The sequence below is a fragment of the Amyelois transitella genome, chromosome 8, assembly GCF_032362555.1.
Source record: "Amyelois transitella isolate CPQ chromosome 8, ilAmyTran1.1, whole genome shotgun sequence".
Classification (NCBI taxonomy): domain Eukaryota; kingdom Metazoa; phylum Arthropoda; class Insecta; order Lepidoptera; family Pyralidae; genus Amyelois; species Amyelois transitella.
Genome location: NC_083511.1, coordinates 6279520 through 6300081, shown reverse-complemented (window position 1 = coordinate 6300081; position 20562 = coordinate 6279520). Strand labels below are relative to the sequence as shown.

The window sequence follows — 20562 nt, the reverse complement described above, 5'->3', positions numbered from 1 at the left end:
TCACAAAAACTAAGATGTTGCCTATATTTTTCAAATAAACTGAGCTAGTCTGACAAGGTATAAATTTAAGTTTTAGGTAAAATGTCGCAGGTAAGAGATTATATGTATATTATGAGCGATAATTTATTATTCCATAGAATAACTACAACCTTTATAAGGACTAGTTTTACAATCTTTAAGAGGGCGTGGGTTTAGCTTTCGACACAAGATCCAGAAAGCAGGCGCCAGTGATTAGAGCTACCTAACTTGGTGAGCGCTGAAGTAATCCTAAGGCGAAGGTCCGGGGTGCGCGCGCGCTTTTATAGGGATCCCGGGCTGTGAAGAGGGGCGCAGGGTAGACCATGTCAGCACAATGTCACAATGATTCAACTTTTGAAAGGCAAAGTTAATGTATAATTTACTTACTTTTTGGAGAGGCAACCGATCCATAGAACGGCTTGTTGTCCAGGGTAAAGTGGAAGGCTCTCGACCGCGCGGGAGGTCACCCATGCGATGGACCGACCAAATAAAGTCTGTGATTGGCGGTTCACTTAACGAGTGCAGCAGGATGACTTCCAGCAGGGAGAAATGGCGGGACATCGTAAGGCGCACATTGGCGCCCGCCTCCAACACTACATGATGACCACGACCACTCTGTCAAGAGTGACACGACTAAGAAGAAGAACTTACTTTTTATGTTTATTTTATGTTTTTCCAAAACCAATACAAAATACAATACAGTATATAACTTTAAGAACAATTCAGGCAAATCTTTTCACAATACATCGTGAAAACTAACGTTTTAAAACTTCAAAACCAACAGCTGAAAATGCAATCAAGAGTAGGTACTCTTTGATGAAAGACTTCAAAGGAAAGGGTTTAGCCGAGACTACAAAAATATGCAGGTACGCATATGTGAGGATATTATATATTGTAATATCACTGAATTTAAATAGAACCTGAGCAAGAAAATTATATTAGGTATGTTAAAACAAACTGCATTTCAACTTCACCACAAGTACGTATGATGTGTCTTTAAAATGTCATGAGTATTAATTCAGCTAAGTTTATTTCATCAAATAAAGATCAGCATTCATACACAATTTACATTCAAACATCCTGTGAGCCGTGATTTTCAATGACGACATAAAGTTTATACGGCTCTCAGTGAAACCTATATCAATAGTGCATCAAAGGGGATTATCCCTATACCCAATCGTGCAAATATCAAAATACGACAGATAGAAATTGCCACCAAATCCTGTCAGTGACCTGCGTCTAGCAAACAACCGCTACATAAAATACATTATTTTTATATAAACATATGATCGCGTCTCTTTCTCTGAGTGGTAGACAGAGACTTGGTACACCTACCCACTTGCCACAGTCCTTGAATATTTTTTTTATATGGGACAAATCACACAGATTGAGGTAGCCCAAAGTAAGTTCGGGACTTACCTATATGGGATACTAACTCAACGATGCTATATTTTAAAATATTAATACTTAAATATTTAAGTAATAAAATCCAAGACCCAGGCTAACCAGAATTCTTTGCTCCAGCTGTTTAGAGTACTATTAACTTTGTTGTATTTTATTATTTCAATTCCGTATAAATTTATCCTCTCGTCCACATTTCTGTTCTTAGTTTAGATTTGTGAAATAAAAAGTTTACAAAGACAAAATAAATTTCATAAAAACTTGTATGGAAAAATCTTGTATCTGAAGATACTAAAGAAAATTAATAAAACATTGTAAAATGTATAAGAACAAAATTTCATTAAATTATATTTTACGCCCAATTATTATTTTACGCAACGAATCCATGAACTTATTATGAAAATAAACGTTTATAGCGCACCTAATCTCGTGACTTTTCTGCAATGTAAATCCAGCTTTAAAGTAACGTGTCTCATCACTGTCATACGAAGGTGGAGTGTTGCGAGCGTCATTCGGGTGTCATTCGCGGTTGTCTAGACGGGATCTATTCGAACACTTTGAGAATACACATTCACCTCAACGTTGCTAAACGTAATCCGTTTTTAGATAAGTGCACAGTTTGATCCCAAACGTAAACTTCAAAACTGCCATTAATATAAAGCATTTGTGCTTTCTAATTTACTACGTCATTTTTTATTTAAGCTTTTTGTGGCGTGAACATTTATATTAAAATTTATTTAAATTATCCTTAAGTTTCAAAGCGCCGTTCTGTTCATATTACCAAACTTTTGAAAGTAAATGTTCGCCCTAGAACAAACATTTAGCGAGTAATTATTGTTTTCTTTACAGTTTTGTTTTATCGCAAGATTACATGTATCTGTATTAAATATGGTATATTTCTTAATTTTGTAATTGTACATCGCTTCGAATTACATAGATTTTGAAGTTCACACACAAACGCTTAAGCTTCTATTGACATATCAATTACTTGTGATTGATATAACAGATTTGAAAGACTAGTGTGCGCTCGATGTTGGCTGAGAGCTAAAAGCTTCTAAAATAAAGGTAGGGGTTAGGTACTTTTTTAAGGGTTCTGCTAGTAAAAATCAATATATTGGTAAATAAAAAATTGTTAAACTTTACATTAGTATTCATTTTGCGCATAGGTCATATTACCGCCGCCTTATTTAAATTCGATCAATTTATTTTTGTGTTTTAACTCGCCTTTAATCTCTATAAATTTTACCTAATTATTACTGCAAAGTTTCATGAAACACATTTCAGTAGTCAGAAGCGGTTGTCCTATGTTACTCCACAGAGTTGAGGATGTCCAAAGGAGGAAGAAGAATACTTTATTATATACCTCAATGGCGTAGGACACCACACATCCAACACACAAGTACTTACATGACCAAAAACCTTGGACTCACGACACAAGCGAAAAGCTTCACAAGTCACATTTGACTTTGTCATATCGAGCTGGAATGTAAACAGTATAAAAATTGTCACTCACGCGCACCTAACACGGTCTAACGAGACAACTCATTTCTACAATAACATCTCAAATCCTCCAGCGAACGTTGAATTATTCAAGAAAAATTGAAAATGAAGGGATCGTGAAACAAGTTAGGGACGATATGTCGAGACGTGTACGAATTATAATAAAATATTGAATCTTCTCGCTGAATCTGACAACCAACTCATAGCTATAATTTGCTCCTTTGTTATAGGAGTTCGTACAAAAAATGATAACCAAAAAAACTTATTGGTTCAATATGTTTATACATGGAAATTCCCAGCCATAAGTATCTTGTGCGTAGACTATTAAAATTTATATTTATTGATTTGCTGACTAAGTGAAGATACATTAGTCTTAGAATTAGGTACAGAACTACGACTTAGCGATGTTTTACAGTTATGGCAATAATTGTTTTTACGGATAAGAAACATATCTCGTATTACAATACTATTCAAATAATAGTATTTCTGACAAGTTTATGATTTTCGGCTCTGTTTGTTCTACGAGGAATAAAAATGTTAATATAAGCTGTTAGGTACTTTTGATGATGAAATGTAAGGTGATAACATTTGCTACTTGGTCACTCAGTAATTGAGTACAAAGCAATAATATCGGGTATAAAATTTTTATGATAGTGTTGTATATTTGAAATGGAAAAACATCGTAAAGATAGGAAAAAGTCCGCCGTAGTTAAACTTAAGATGTTTTAATAAGAATGTAGTTTAGTGTAGATTACTCGTTATATTTTAAGATAAATTTGTCATTTTAATGTATAATATGGTTAAACTACAAAATATGATATGTTGGGTAGTTTGTTTTATCGATTGTTGCCAAATAATAAAATAAAAAATTACAGGATAAAAAATATAAAATTTAATCTTAGTCGATAACTATCATGGCAACAGTTAGAAAACATGCCGATTTTTTCACTCGCCGAGAAAAGTCCGCCTCGCTTTGAACTTGGCAAATATTGGTAAAATTGGTAAATATAAAAAAGTAAGTCTTATTAATTATTTAGTTAGTCTTATCCTAATAAGTTATTTTTAAATAAAATTTTTATCTTGACATATTGATATTCGTATTGTTTATTCCTTTCCACATTAATGGCTAGAAAGGCTGGCAATTTCCAGTTAAATGTAAGTCAATAATATTTCAATCTAAAATGTTTGCTCTGACTAACAACAATAATTCGACAAATAAAATCTTGGCCTTAATCGAGCGCATGAACAAACCAATAATTTTAATAACATCAACAATCGAGAGCTTACTTTTTTAATAAAGTTAAAAAATTATGAGCATTTCGGCCCAGCTGATATTTTTTATACCATAATAAAACCAAAATTTTACAGATAAAGGTGTAACATATGGGTACTTAACAGGCAGTAAAAATTTTAAGACCCTTTTGTTGCAAATTTTCTTATAATATTAAACCTACTTATTTTTTACTCTTACGAATAAACGTTGTCTAAAATATGACAATAGTGTTATTAATCATAAAATCATATTCTAGATAGTATTTTTGGCTCTTGACTAATACGGAGCATCGCCCGCTAAAGATAGTGATACTGCACGTGATTCCTACCAGACAAGACCTAAAAAAAATTTAATGACTTAGCTGGTTTTAGACAACACTTACGAATAAATGTTGTTTAAAAATTGGCATTAAAGATATCAAAAAGACTTTTAAATTGTTGGTCAATGTTTTATTTGAACTCAGCCCGGATTGTTGTATTTTCATGGATTTGAGCCAAAACTCTTGCACTACATACGATGTCAATTCTTCTATTTAGACTGCGATATAGAGTTCACATAGTTTAATCATTATGAGTACCATTTAATAAAAATTAAAATTTTAAAAATTATTTAAGATTTTCTGTTTTCTGATTTTTCCTTTATTTATAAACGATTGTTCTCATCTAAAAAGTTTAATATTTACATATTTTAAATAAATTAATTGACAGACATTATTTATCGAAATGAATATATAACTCTCCTAGCTCATTCGTGCCTGCGACATGAAAAAGTATTTAAACTAGTATTACAATTTAGGCAACTGTTTGTTTTTACTTTAACTAAGTACTTTAGTGTAAGATATATTTGTGTGATGCTAATAATCTTTTATTCATTCATTCAAAATGCTATGTTATTCTAATGTAAGCTTTGTTCTAATAGTCTAAAAAATCTTTATATCCATCGTCAACTATATCAATAAACGATACCTTGTATCTTATTTTGAAAATAAATCTTCTTTATTCAGAATCATTAATAGTGCTACTGCGACCTAATCAGCAAATTAAAATCGACCGTTCACTATCATAACAAAGGCATTTTGTCAAGAGCCACTCGCTACTGTTAACTGCTACTTTGTTGGTTTTAATTAACATTGCAAAACATATCGTAGGTAAAAGTTTTTTTTTTTTAGGTTGCATAATACCTACAATTTATCATCAAAGGCTACAAATATATTAAATGCAATCCGGATGTTTTGTTTTTCATAGATGGACTAACATTTATGATTTTTTAAATAGAACATTTTTCGAATAATGCTAGAGATATAAATTTGTAATAAAACATAAAGGTACCTCATTTTCAAATGTGTACAATAGCTTAAGTTATTTTATATATATAAATATCTGGAGAATAAATTACTAAATTTTAATATTCAAATTGACTCGGACTGACAATCCACCTACATACATACATATATCTTATAGCAAATTGATGTCATTGATGTTATCTGACCTGCAGGGTTCCAATTCAAATGGAAAAATCTAAGGGATTCCTACGCACGAGGGCTGAATAAAAATCAGTTTTTCATGAATATAGATTATCGAAAACGATACTGCGGCCGTCCGTCAGTTCGTATCAAGCCGATACTGTAAATGACTCGTGGTAGATTCGATTACCGCGCGTCACTTAGTGTTAACGCTAAATTGCTCTTTTACTTTATTTTTGCTATATTTTGCGCTTCATCTTTTTAAAGAATTAACGCGTTTTTAATTACAGATAGGATATAACCGGCGTTTTCAGTATTTTCGTTAAATTCTGTAATTGTTGAACCAACACAAGAGTACTCTTAACCAATGAGATTGCATGAATGCGAATGAAGCAACATAAAAAGCAAGGATCGTCGCAAGTGGAAACCTGTGGTCTCTGCCTACTCCGAACGAAAAGAGGTGTGAAGGCAGCATATAAATGATACTTTGTGTGCTTCTAACTAAACCTAAAGAATTTTTACAGGACTAGTTATATCTTTTAGTTGCCACTTGATTTTACTATATACATTCTTCGTTAGTCACAGGATGATCGCTAATCCCGAATCGCGAAGGATTAAAAATACATTGTTCAGTAATATCATACCTCAGTATGGTACCTTTTATATTAAAGTTAATAATAGTTTATTGGCTTTAGTATAAAAGGTACCATGGTAGTCCATCAACATATAAGTTTACCTCGCCAATATCCAAACCATTTCCAATTAATCTTATTCTCATTTCCTACACTTTATATGTAGCCTGTGTAACTGCAACAAGCACAGTTACTATGAGACAGTGATCATGTTTAATCTGTGATATAGCATCGATATGATTCTACGAAACAAGAACATATGCTACTTAGTATGACATACAAATAATATTTAAAGCATACTTATAGGAACACAGACTCACGTGTGCCATGTAAACTTTATAATAGGTCCACTCAATTACTCTCTCTCTCTAACAGATATTGTAAAAAGCGAGTCTAAAGCAAGGTTCGCCTGCAATGGTTGCGGAAGTACGACGGTGTAAAAACCTTTGTGTAAAAACCTGATTTATACTCAATCCAGAAAAAGGTACAGCGGCTTCGGCTTCAGAGACGTTGGAACATAACTGGGATTAATGCCACTAGGAAGAAGAATATACACATAACGTTTTTATCCTTTTTGGGGTAGAGTCCGTCCGAGAATCACATCATTACAGTATGAAAGTTCTACAATTACTTTTATTGTGTGATGATAATTAATTTTCCTTAGAACCTAAAAACACAAGCTCTTATTATAGTAAACAAAACCGCACCCAAATTGTAATTAAAATTCTCAGCAAAGGACAAATTCTTTATGAACCTAAATAAATTACTTTTAGAAGAATATTGTAGGCATAGGATTTAGACAGCAAAGGGATCAAAAACCCTTCTTTTTTATTTTTATGCTCTTGTTCCATTCCGCATTCATAATTTGTTGGTTTGGATAAACTAGACCTATTTTTAAAAATAAACGTAGTATTATAGAGGTATTTACTCCAAACAATAACTAAAGGTTATAGGAACTACTTTGCTTTAATAAGTTAATTTTATGTAAGTACTGTTTTAATACATTTTTAATTTATGTTAAACATCTTAATTTATTATATATAATTTACTTATTAATATATAAATAAAACAGTTTAACTTAAGTACCTTAAAAGAATTACTGCAGAGACAAACATTGCTAAAAGTCACCAGTATACTAAGTACTTTCATTTCACAAGCACTGCATTTTTATTTATGGAAGAAATTGCATAACTTAATTAAGAGTTCGGCAACTTGATAAACTGCATAACTTGAAGCTCTGTTCCGCTCCCACACTTAAAGAATCGACAGATAAACAAGTGTAATCGATCTTAACTTATTTAAGTTAAATCAATATTTTAACGATTTTAAGAAATCGATTGGTCTTCGTTGTATTCACAATTTCTTATTGGTTCAAATTCATGTTAGTACGTTTGTGAGTTTTCTCTTTACGTCAAAATGCAGAAACATTTTATGATTTTTTTATTTGTAGATAGCGTAGCCTTTTTCTTGTCAAAGTTTTAGATCAAAAGATATAGTTGGAAAATAACTCATTTAAATCGCTTTGTGCCTTTACATGAAAAATTAAAAGTTTGGTTCTGTTAGTGGTGATCAAGATGTTTTATTTTTTAAGCTAACAACTTTGATTGATTATATGATTCAAACTTATGTTATTCCTCTAATATAGAAAAAATATGATCTTGACAATCTTGAGTCGTTTGTTTTGTGAAAACATTTTTGTTCATCAAACAAGATAATAATTAACTAGCTTTTACGTGAGCCTGGAGATGAAGAATAATTTTAGGATAAATTGTCCTTGTCAAAGTACTTGTTCAAATCTACTCGTGTATTTAGTTAATTCGGTTCGCGTCTGCGAGCGTGGAGGAAAACCAGATATTTCTACAAACTTCCATGTTTCACTTAACATGCATTTGCAAAAGTCATCTGCATACTGCTTGTAAATGGGCCGAACTTCACGCAGTACCAGTAATGAGGGTAAGATATCATAAATTCATACTTTCGGAATACAAATAATACCTATGGTAAAAAGTCAGGGTCTGATAGTATGATGATTTTTTTCTAAATATTACATTGAAAACTTTACTCAAACTAAAATAATATAACATTGTGTTCTTAGAGAAATTTTAACAATATCCAATCATTTCATGGCTTATTTTTCATGGCTACTAAATAAAGACAAAAACGTATTAACTACTTCAGTATTATCTGAATTTAACTCATAAGATATACTGAAAAAGACATGACAGCAATCAGCTATATCACTTAGTTTAATGTTTAGAATCATTAAGGGATGCAAGTAGTGAATATTCCTTACCTTAACAATTGGATCAGACGATAGTAGGGCTGTTGTGTGGAATATAAAAATGGTTTAATGTTTGAAACAAGTTGGTACTTACGTGTAATCTATATCCATCTAAGTATCTATGTACACAATACAAAGACCAGCTCGGACCGTAGTTCAAATTTAAATGTACCTAGTAGGTATCAACTTTCCATCTTTATGACTTCTTTTGATTTGTGTTCATGTTCATCTCTGCTTTATAAGGAACTTCTGGTTGTGGGGTTAGTAAATTAAAACTACGGATTTTACAAAAAGTAGAAAAAGATAACTGCGTTAAGGTAGGAAGAAAGTTTTAAATGATATAATAAGTGACAAGACGAATTCGACAAAAATAAAATGCGTAAAACTGAAAAGTAACACGAAAGTTCAACCCTGCAAATGGTCAATTAGCTAGAAGCAGCCCTGCGCCAAATGCGTCTGCTATCAATGCGTGTTTATCAAGCAGTGCTGGCCCGCGCGCGGCATCAGATAGACGTGTGTAAAGCGCGTACGACCCGCCCGCGACAACTTTCCCGTATACGGTAAGTTCCATATTATATTATTTGGTTAGTTCTTATTTCAAAAAACGAAGTTTATGTTTGGTGGTAAAAAATGCAGATTAATTTCGGTGGCGTATTGTTTGGTTGCCTTTTTGAGTTGTAATTAAAACTTTCGCTGTGTGGTTACTGCACTTAAAAATAGGACGATGAATATCGTAAAAGACGACGTAAGGGATAGGTTTATATACCTGGGATTTTTCTTTTATGCGATGGGCTAGTAACCTGTCACTATTTGAATCTCAATTCATCGTTAACAGCTGAACGTGCCCTTACAATCTTTTGAAGACTGTTGGCTCTGTCTGACCCGCAAGGGATATAGACATGATTTATGTTATGTTATGTTTGTTATGTTGTACCTTCCTCTGCAAATCTTCGGAATCCGAAATCCGCTTAAATTTCCGGATATGTCCAAGTTATTATACCTATTTAAATTTTCCTAGCTTTAAGTTAAAGTTTTATATTTAATTTTAGACATTGATAAAGTACCAAACATTTGAAATACTCTTGCATTATTTCACAGCTGTAACGTAAATGTATGTAGTCGATCGGTGACCACGAGTCATTGTAACATGATTCGAATCGTCCGAGATAAAATAAAGATACGTTACGTGCGCGTTTAATACCTGTATTATTTATAAATAGTTAATGTTTGCCATTAATATTGTAGAGAAAATAATGGACTTGGATGATTAGATTTGAGCTATTGTGTAGATATTTATCACTGGTACTTTATCCGAATTAATAACATAATTTACTCATGGTTTATTTATAGAGGTTGTTTCGGCCAAATCCGATTTCCATCAATATTCTCAAAATAATTAGCTACAAATTCAGATTTTTTTATCCAGAAGAGTATATATTTGAAAACTTCTAAAATTGCTGAAGTTAGTCAAAGCAATAAGTTATAATTATAGGCGTAATCTGTAAAACTTTAAGCATTAATCGCGGAATGGTTCAGTCAACAAAATGAGTTGCTTAGCTTTTTCCGGATAACTTAAAAATTGACCTATTGCTATATTTAGAAATAGTATTTTGATACAAGGGTTATTTTAACTATGTTGTTACTTAATCACAATGATTTTCTAGTCGGGTCACCAACTCTTTCTTTAAATTAACTGCGTGTGACTGTTCCTCGGGACTATTTGTCACCTATCAAAATAAAAAAATGTTTGACTAAGCAAATTTTGATCAAATCGGAGACGTCCTGGCAAAAGGTCAGGTCAAGAGTACCAACCCTAAACCGGAGACCTTGTATTAAGTTTAAATAATATATTTTCATATAAGATTACAAATAAATCCACTTGCATGAGAACAATATTAAAAAATGATACGCATCGTACGTATTTAGACAGAGTTATTTATTTGGTAAACCATAATAAATAACTTTTATACATAAATAGTTTAACACATAATTTGCAAGTAATCCCACAGTCCGATCTTCTAATGTCAGTTTAAACGTTGAGGTAGTTTTATTACTTCTATATTTACGATCTCGCAGCTTTCAAATTACATTAAAACTTTGTTTGGCAGTTTCATAAAACTTGGCAGGTACACATTCGAGCTTCGGTTTCAGATAAATAAACACGCTGATCAACAAACAACCACTGCAGGAATTTTAACAAATATAAATTTATGGTTCTTCACATGAATCACTTTTACATAAATAAAGGATTTTGGCCATACCTAAAGGCCATACAAAAAGAAAATTGATAAACCGATTATGTAGATAGAATAGAATAGTAGAATCGGTATTTCGGAAATAAATTCTGTTTGATACTGGCTGCATCATTAAATAATAGCAAATAAAAAACCATGTACATTTTAGCAGTGTTCTTCATATATCTATTACTAGCGACCCGCCCCGGCTTCGTACGGGTGCAAAATTATAAATGTTATTATACATAAAAACCTTCCTCTTGAATCACTCTACCTGTTACAAAAAAACCGCATCAAAATCCGTTGCGTAATTTTAAAGATTTACGCATACAGACAAACAGACTAAAATAGCGACTTTGTTTTATACTATGTAGTGATGACGTATAATAACACCACAAATACATACACATTTATCACGTCATTTTCCATTAACGGGGTATAGGAAGACAATGCCTATAGTCATAAGACTTGAAGGCTACCTGCACATGTTTGATTTGATAGAATTGAGTTTAGATAGATAAATAAGCACCTACAACAAGCCACCGCATCTGTCTGATCGCAACTATTACCGCAGTAAAACAATCATCACAACTTTCCAAAGCTTTCACAAATTTTAATTATGCTCGTTACAAAATCAAATTTTAGGCGAATACATATTTCTCGAAAAAGGTTTGCATTTCTAGTTTGAAACAAACCTTAAACGAGTTAACACCAGCATGAAGTTACGTTGCACAGGGGAAGCGTTCTATGGAACGCAGGTTATGCATGTATGCAAAATTTCATGTATATTGATGAGAAGGTACAGCCTGAAAAGAATTGCGTAGACAAAGTCATAGGCATTTACTAAACCTAGTTGATAATGAAAAGGCTAGTTTGCCCATATACTCCTTCGACAAATTTTCCTGACATTTCTGCAAATGCGTACAATAACTATGGCAGTATAATGCTCTTAATATAGTATTAAAAAAATATTCGACTTTTTGTTCCTCCTATACCAAACGCCAATTTCATATGTAAGAACCATATATTTAGTCTGTTAGCATGTGCTGTTTGTTTAGGGCACCAACAGACATAAGCCACGTTTATTTGCACGTGTATCTGCCCCTAATACAATAATCCTCCTGTGGGATAGACTGATCGTCACACAGTCATATAGTCTGTATGTAAAATCTCTCGTACAACGAAATATCGTGGGCGGGCCAGGTTTACTTGATTCGCTGTGAACGTTACCTACCTACCTTTATATATTTATAGCTTATGCTAAAGGTGGACACTTAATCCACAATCCTATCGAAAGCGTGGGTTCAATTCCATGAAAGTGCTCGTAGTCCTCTTATTAAGTTATTTACAAATAAACTTCTTTAACTTCGTAGTTTACAGAGCAAACGCCCCCGCATTTCTGCTGTAGAAATTGTAAAAGGCTATAATCATGCAAATTTCAATTATTAATATATTCTCGCCAAATTGGTTTGGCACACATGCTCTACCTAGCACTAAATCTTTCTTATTGATTCGCCTTATTCAAGCCTGCAATATCTTGAAGAAACTAAATCATACAGCTCTGAGCAAAGCGAATGAATATTTCTGTAATGGGCGTTCACTTGAAGAAAAAAAACTAGTATTTTTTAAAAACATATAAAGTATGCATATTCTTAAAAAATACAGACTAAATAAATTTTCCTAATCAGCCGACTGCAAAAGGTGTTTGATTAGGTACTGAAATTAGTTTGTTTAGGTATTCGTAAGCAAACTAATTTCTGTTGTGTTTGAGTAACGTCCAATACGTATTGGAAGCTAGAGTTAAAATGTTAGTAGCGTGGGTAATAAGTTTTTTATTTTTTATAACAAAAGTTTTCTTAACGAAGGCTGTCCTTATATTTTTAAGGCATCGGTTGTGATGCACTAATAAGCGGGTTATTTGTTTCTAGCCACTATTTTTCGTTTAAAAAGTATGTAATAAATCGTTATTGTATGTAACTATCACTCATGTAAACAACTGCAAATAATTTTAAGTTGGTCTTAAATAGATTATTCAAATAATATTTGCAAAATTTTTCATACCCAATAAGTAATCTTGAAAAGTCACATAAGATGGTTAAATTTATTTCTCCGCAAAATGTGCTTCGTTGAAAAATGAGGCAGTTGAGTAGGTGGCTCTTATGACGAAGGCAACAAGCTACAAGCTTAATGTACCAGAGATAAAATTCTGCCTGATAAAGTTATGAGACCGAAAGTGCAACCAATTTATTTGTTCAGAGGATTTTCTCATGGTTTCACTTACATATATTTAAGAAGAAGCTCTTGTCAAATGGAGCATCCCCACTTTATCTCTTATTTCAGTTAGTGTTTCTATTGCTTGGTAAGTCTGAACGTCTAATTTTCATGTTCGCAAATTACTTTAATCTTTTCCCATTTGACAATAATTTTCTTCATTGATAATTGAGTACTTACGTCTATTTGTTATCAAGAAGGGTCGTTGTCAGGCATATAGCCAACCGTAACATCTTTGCCAAATCATTTCACAAAGTAGCCTATCACTACATTGACGTTTGGCCGAGCTTCTTCTAGCCAACAATTCGAAATGCAATCAGGAATCTATGATGACAGAGTCTTAGATAAGTCTATCCATATAATAGTAATAAAATCTCTTCTTTTTATATATAATCCCATAAATTTTTTAAAGTTCCCATTAGATTATGAACTAATGAATATGAAACCATACCATTAAAATCGTTTAATAAACATAGAAAAAAACAGTCTTACCAATTTTGAAAGTTATATAGTTCGCATAAAAATCTAATAATAGAAATAGCCAATACCCGTATCCGTATGATCCGTGGGGTCCATTACAAGCAAGTTTTGATTGCACTCCACAAATAAGACTCATGCGCTTTGTCGGACTATATAATGCGACTTTGATACAAAGTTGCGGTTCAATCCATATCTCGTCTCTTTATTGTATTTCAATATCTTTTAATGTTTACAAAAATAAAAATATATTTTTAAACTTCATTTTGATGTTTGCTCCTTTGGAAAACTCTGAATGCATGTACGAGTAAGTCAGGGAATCTATATACATAAATCACGCCTCTTTCCCGGAGGGGTAGGCAGAGACCACATCTTTCCACTTGCCACGATCCCAGCATATTCGCTTTATCCACATTCATAACTCTCTTCATGCAAGCTCGTCGGTTTCAGGTAATCTTGACAGGTCAAAGGTCTAGCAAAAGGTCAGGACCTTTTGCAAGAACGTATCCAATTTGATCAAGGTACGTTCGTCTAGGCCTTCCTACTTCAAAAGTCCTATTCACACTTCCATTGTATATTTGCTTAGTCAACCTGCTTTGTCAGAGAATCTATTTAAAAATATATACCTACATCCATATGTCTTAGTCTCTCCCTCTTTTTATATGCCTTGTAAAACAAAATAAGATTATTTAAAATACGAAACTGATAAAATGAGAATCGTGAATACGAGTAACCTTACGGATGATGTTGCTTAGATTGAATTGAGGTTACATATTCAGTTGTCTAAATGTGCAGTTTTTCTCACAATGCTTTCCACACCGTATTAGCATCGTTTAGTGAGCACTTTACTAATGTACGTAATTCGCAAAAAGTCATTGATAAATAGTCGTATTGGGATTCGAATACACCTGAGGAATTCAATATATTCTGAATGTTGCTCGTAAATCTTCTTTCTTGAATGTAGTAGATATTGATACCATGCAGTGCAACTATATTATGCATCATGAAATCCTCTCAAAAACCTTTTGTCGATCGATGAAATTAAGGGTAAATATTTATAATTCAGCGTGAAATAAGTAAGAGTATTATTATACAAACTTTTTAATATTTAGTAGCCAAATGGAAATAAATGCACATCTGTCTCTTCGTCTGTATTTCACACCATTTTATTAAGAGAGTGCCTGCTATGTAGGAGGAAATCTGGAAAGTATGTGTAGTACGGTAAGATTTCGAAAAGTAAAATTTCGTTTAGTAAGACTCCGCTCAACTGAGAGATGGAAAGATCATGGCATATCTGTCGTTGCATAGATCTTCGTAAATGATATCAAGGATGCTTAACAGTTTTTTTATGTCACAAAATAAAATAATTGGCATACCACGTAAGACTCTTCCATTTTACTCTATCTTCTGTTATAATAAAGATAACCATATCCAGCTCGTATCGTAACATTCCATTCCCTATTCTTTGTCCTTCCATTTTTCTATTTTCATCAATTTTCATATCACCTTACGACCTTCAATAGCAGCTAATTTACGCAGATCGTGATCAGAATAGTTAGACAACGGTACCATACGTGACCACCCATATTGAATATGCGATGTGCCAACGATGTTTTGAATGAATTTTGGAGTGTAATTAGTGATTGTGTTTACTGGGTTGAATAAACGTTATTATCGAACGGTTCAGATAAGGTTTAGTTACATTTTGTAAGTTTCTAGTGATTTATCAATGGATTTATCAATGCGTCAGCTTTGCTCAGTATGTTATTAGACATGTGTCTTTATTCATAATTCGGTAGTCAGAACTAATGGTTACAATTTCAATGAATAAAATATTGGATACTAAGAAACAAATAAATATTTGTGGTATTTGAAGTACAGAGTATTTTAAACGTGACTTATTTACTGTCAACGTCATTTGCACTAAGGTAGGATTAACTAAATCATTGCATTGAATGAAGAAGGTAATTACCGCGTATGGGTTATTTTATTTTCACTAGAATTCGCCCGCTGCTTTGTTCGCTTGATAAAAAAACTAATATGACTGTTCGTTTAAGCAATATAACTGAGACCTTCATCCAAATCCATTTTGCATGAAAGACTATCAATACATACATACTCAAAACGTAAGGTTTATTATAATTCTATGAGAATGATATATTTTTCCCAAAGTGAAGGTTAAGCCTTAAATAAACAAGGAAGCTAATTTCGCGAAAATAATGGCCTGGGAATCTGTTTAGTCGAGTTGTTTGAACGAAATTTGTTACACAAAAGTTTGGTCTTTTTGATTGATGTGTTGGTCATGGATAGGATCATTATTTTTTTTCTTTATGTGCATAAATTTGATCGTCTATGGGCGACTTGTAAAAGTATTCGATTCGATTTGTGAGAGTAATCGATAACAGTGTTTGAATCTCACAGCGAAACTTTGGGGGTAATGTTAAGTAACTATGAGTAAACAAAGTATGTAATACATTATATTCCAACTTAGATTCATCCCTGGGCTTTGCTTCCCTGAGAATTCATTCACTCTGAACAGGAGCCTGAAGACCTAATCATCATACAATCCTGGCCCGTAAAAAGGATTTCTCCTTCGGAAACAAAAAAAAAACGAAAAGGGTCCTGACTTGTCTACTTGACCCATAATCAATAAAAAAAAGTCACGGTACATCAAAACTGAAAATATTTTTAAGAAAAAGTGATACGAACGAACGCAGCGAAACTAAATACCGTTTAGAGTCGGCATTTTCCTAGTTCCATTTTGCCATTTGGCTCGGGAACCCTAAACATTATTTCGTCGCCCGACACTAATGTATGCATCAGTGTCACAGAATACTGTTTCTTTTTGTCCAAGTAATCTATCAGTTCTGTAGTAGGTTGTCCGCCTCATATGTTCCGAATCTAGTATGTTTCACGCGATATATGTGAATATCAAATTTTATGTTCATTTCTTTCTTATACTTGCATGTTCCAAGTTGCATTTTTAGTTCTACTTTCGAATTTTGGACATTTCTTCCCATTGCACAAGAGGTTTGGCGTGGTTTTGCGTTTTGACTTGACTTCAAATATGTGATTGTACGGGATATAATTAAATGCATACATACATATAATTACGTCTTTATCCCTTGCGGGGAAGACAGAGCTAACAGTCTTGAAAAGATTAATAGCCCACGTTCAGCTGTTTGGTTAATTGATAGAATTGAGATTAATATAAAGTAACAGGTTGCTAGCCTCGCCTAAAAGAAGAATCCCAAGTTTATAAGCCTATCCCTTCGTCGGCTTTTACGACATCCATGGGAAATAGATGGAGTGGTCCTATTATTGTTTCTCTTGGTGCCGGGAACCACACGGCACAATATAATTTAATGTTCTTGATTTTTCTTTTCAGTTCTTGTGATTATGTCCGCAGCTCCGCCCGCGTAGAACTCCTTTTTTTCGTGTTAATTCACATAGGTACTCAGAAACGCAAGAGTTCAATACATCTATATTAAAAGCGACTATCGGATCAAGTCGTTACATTTTAAAAGTACTGCACAATAATGCGGTTCGGAACAAATGGACTAAATATGAGAAAGAATGCATTTGCAAGGGCAGGCCGCGCCACTAGGTCGGTATGGAACTAGTGTGCAATTTGCGGAATGTGCTCTCACAATAGCCACGCTATGAATTCTAAACAGAACCCATTCACCTACCAATAGTCTTTCAGAATTTAATCACACATAGGAGCCCTTTATTTTCAACACTACTAAAGTTGGAATATAATTTCTTCCTACAGACGTTAATACCGGTTATATCCTTCCCTCTCTAGAGAAGACCCCAGGCTGCGCTTATAAACCAAAATTTTAATAATATATGCCTATTCCCAAAAAATTTAAACATTTTCTTCTTATCACGATCCTCGCAAACTTCTTTTCATCCATATTTATAAATCTTTTTCATACTGTCACGTCAGTTCAGGATTAAATTCCAATATATTTATCTATCATTAATAATGTCTTTCAGATGACCTAACGATGAAGCTAAGATTTAAAAATTGTTAGTAAACGATGATAAAATGTTATCATTATAATCAAATATGCTTATGATAATCGTCTCAAAGGTGTAGTTTACGGCCTACTGCTGTATCTACTACAAAATAATTTTAAGTTTATGTGAATTTTCGAATACCTTTTTATAAAACTTTACCCGTGTAATCTAGGACGATAAAATAAATTGTACTTAATACTTTTGTGAAAACACAATAATTAACGGTAATAAAGCCTTTTTGTTTGATTAAGACAAAAATAGAAAAATATCTACTTTGTTTTACGATCAAGCTCGTATTTAGGTTTAAAATATGTCGTCTTTTTCCATTTGCATATATTTGTTTATCAGACGATACCTATTTGTAAGAAAAGTGTAAATTCCAGAATATTCTATAGTTATGTGTATTCAGCAGACGTGCAGTCTTCGTCGTTTCCAAATAAGTCTCCCCATCTTTTCTGAAGATGATGTATGAAACAACGTATGGCAAAATCACCAGAAACTTTCAAAAATGCATTAAAAATCATAACGCGGAGTAGCGTCAAATAAACCGCCAACTATTGCATCGAAATCTGAAAACACCACCACTATCATCACTACATAGTATAAAACAAAGTCGCCCATTTTGTCTGTAGTCCCTTCGTATGCATAAAACTTTAAAACTACGCAACGGATTTTGATGCGGTTTTCACTAATAGAAAGAGTATTTTCTCCGACAGGTTTTTATATATAATTGAAATACATTGAAACTATATTAGCTGAGTTATAGCGATTTATGTCCAAGAAGTCAGAAAAAAAATCTAATTGAAGATTGCATTTGTGCGTGCGCCGCTTATACCGTTGGATACAAGTAAGAACAATGTATAGCAAAAACATTTGTCTTTATTAGTTCTACAAAAAAGTCCGCGATGACATATATCCAGCTTTTTTATTTAAGTCACAAAAACTACTTTTCTGTATTAAAAAAACATTTAATTCGTTGGGTGATGTTTAACTGGTGATATAACCAATAATACATATATCCTTATCAAAATAAGTAAGTTCATCATCACGAGCATTTAATTTAGATTATTTTTGCAGTTTACAGTGTGTTATTTAGACATATAGTTTAGGAGATATCACGATATTAGTATTGCGGCACGGTACGGGCCGGCCGCGGCGGCGGGGGCAGCGTCCCTATAAAAACGGTACATAAAAAATAAATAATATTAAAAAGTAGGTACTACGACTTTGATCTATACATATAAGACAAAAAAAAAAATCTGTACATTACTTAAATATTTTTTCCAAAAACTGATAGGGGCGATCAAAGAAGAGTCACAGAAACCAAAAAACATTTTAATATTTTAAACGCGGTTAAGGGAAAGAGAAATTATTGTGAATTGAAAATTAGTATCCAATATGTGTTGGTGCGTTGACTGTATTTGTCGAAGTAGCGGGATACACGCAAACGAAGTTGCGCGGGTCAGCTAGTTTAACTATATTTCTAGCCTTCTTCTTCTTCTTCTTCTACCAGTAGTAGCAAGTGTTTACACATTTAATTTTATTCATTAAGACTTGCAATAAGAATAATGCAAATTAAGCACCAATGCCTTCTCTCATCTCTGAATCATACATTTGAATAGTAGCCATATTAACGTGCGCCCGTCTGGGCTTCAAGCAATATTTCTGTGCAAATAAATGCACATAGCAAAGTTGCATTCACTTGCTCTCATTGTCAGCTCATAATATTCCGTTACACAGATCTGATGTAATGTAAAATATTAAAAGGAATAAGCCGCGACCCTTATCAATATGTCTGCCTGTATAATTTCTTTTTCCTAATAAGATAAAATACTATTTATTAATTCATTTGGTCGAAAAATTCCAAATATTTTAGTTTTTGTTTTGGTTGAAGTTACATCAGATGAGATAGGAATATGTGCATGTTTCCTAAGATAACGCAAGTTGGAAATTGCCACAGAGCTCACAAATCAGGAGTATTACAGGAATCCACTTCTTATCGGAAATTTCTGTGCTCCTGAAACTTTGGAGAATCGGCAATAATAACGCTGCATTTTGAATTCTTGCCATTCCCAGCTCATCTTCCCTTAGTTTGCAGATTTATTACGTTTGTCTTTGGTGCAAAGTGACTTTTTGATTTATCTCACAAGGAATATTGAACAGCATTGATATCTGGATAGCTAACAGGAGATTGATTAAGTCGCAAGCGACTGTCGTGGTTTTATTGTAAGCGCTTTGTAGATTAAGACCACATTCAGTAGGTTAGCATAATGACGGAATTGAGATTCAGAGCTAATGACAAACTGTAAGCCCATTACCTAAAATACGAATCAATAGATTATTATCCTTTCAGTTGATACAATTACTTTTCATACATACAGTAGTCAGCGATACACCTAGCAAGATTCATTAATGAAATCAAATATTAATGTGTCCTTTAGATATTCTGCACGTTTTTCTTTTACGACTTCGAAACCAACTAGTGTTATAATAAAAAGTCTTCCTGTTGGTCATCTTGCATTTACCAACGTTTTTTCACAAAAGGGTTATTAAATAGGATGATAAGGAATAGAGATAACTGTTATATAACAAATATTATACAAATATTACGTGGGAATATACAGTTTCTAGTAAAAATTATTATAACTAAATCATTCAAGAATGAATGAAAGCAGGTTGACTAAGCAGATGTATAAGGAGAGTGTGGAGGGAAAGGTCGGAGTGGGAAGACCTGGACGAACGTATCTTGATCAAATTAAAGACGTCCTGGTAAAGGGTCAGGTCAAAAGTACCCGAAACCGCCGAGCTTGCATGAAGAGAGTTATGAATGTGGATGAAGCGAAGGAAGTATGCAGAGATCGTGGCAAGTGGAAAGAGGTAGTCTCTGCCTCCTGCCTCCGGGAAAGAGGCGTGATTTTATGTATGTATGTACTTAATCATTCACTGCTGAACTTGACCTTCTCCAATGATTGGCACTAACTGATGTA

At 33.2% G+C, this 20562-nt stretch overlaps 1 protein-coding gene across 1 annotated transcript in view; it reads left to right on the top strand.

The window, feature by feature from the left end:
* Window positions 1-9058: 9058 nt before the first annotated feature.
* LOC106136933 (monocarboxylate transporter 10) overlaps window positions 9059-20562 on the top strand; it is a 96008-nt gene continuing 84504 nt past the window's right edge. The window contains exon 1 of the mRNA XM_013337614.2: window positions 9059-9127. The gene's annotated coding sequence lies outside the window, so the exon portion shown is untranslated. The remainder of the gene's footprint in view (window positions 9128-20562) is intronic.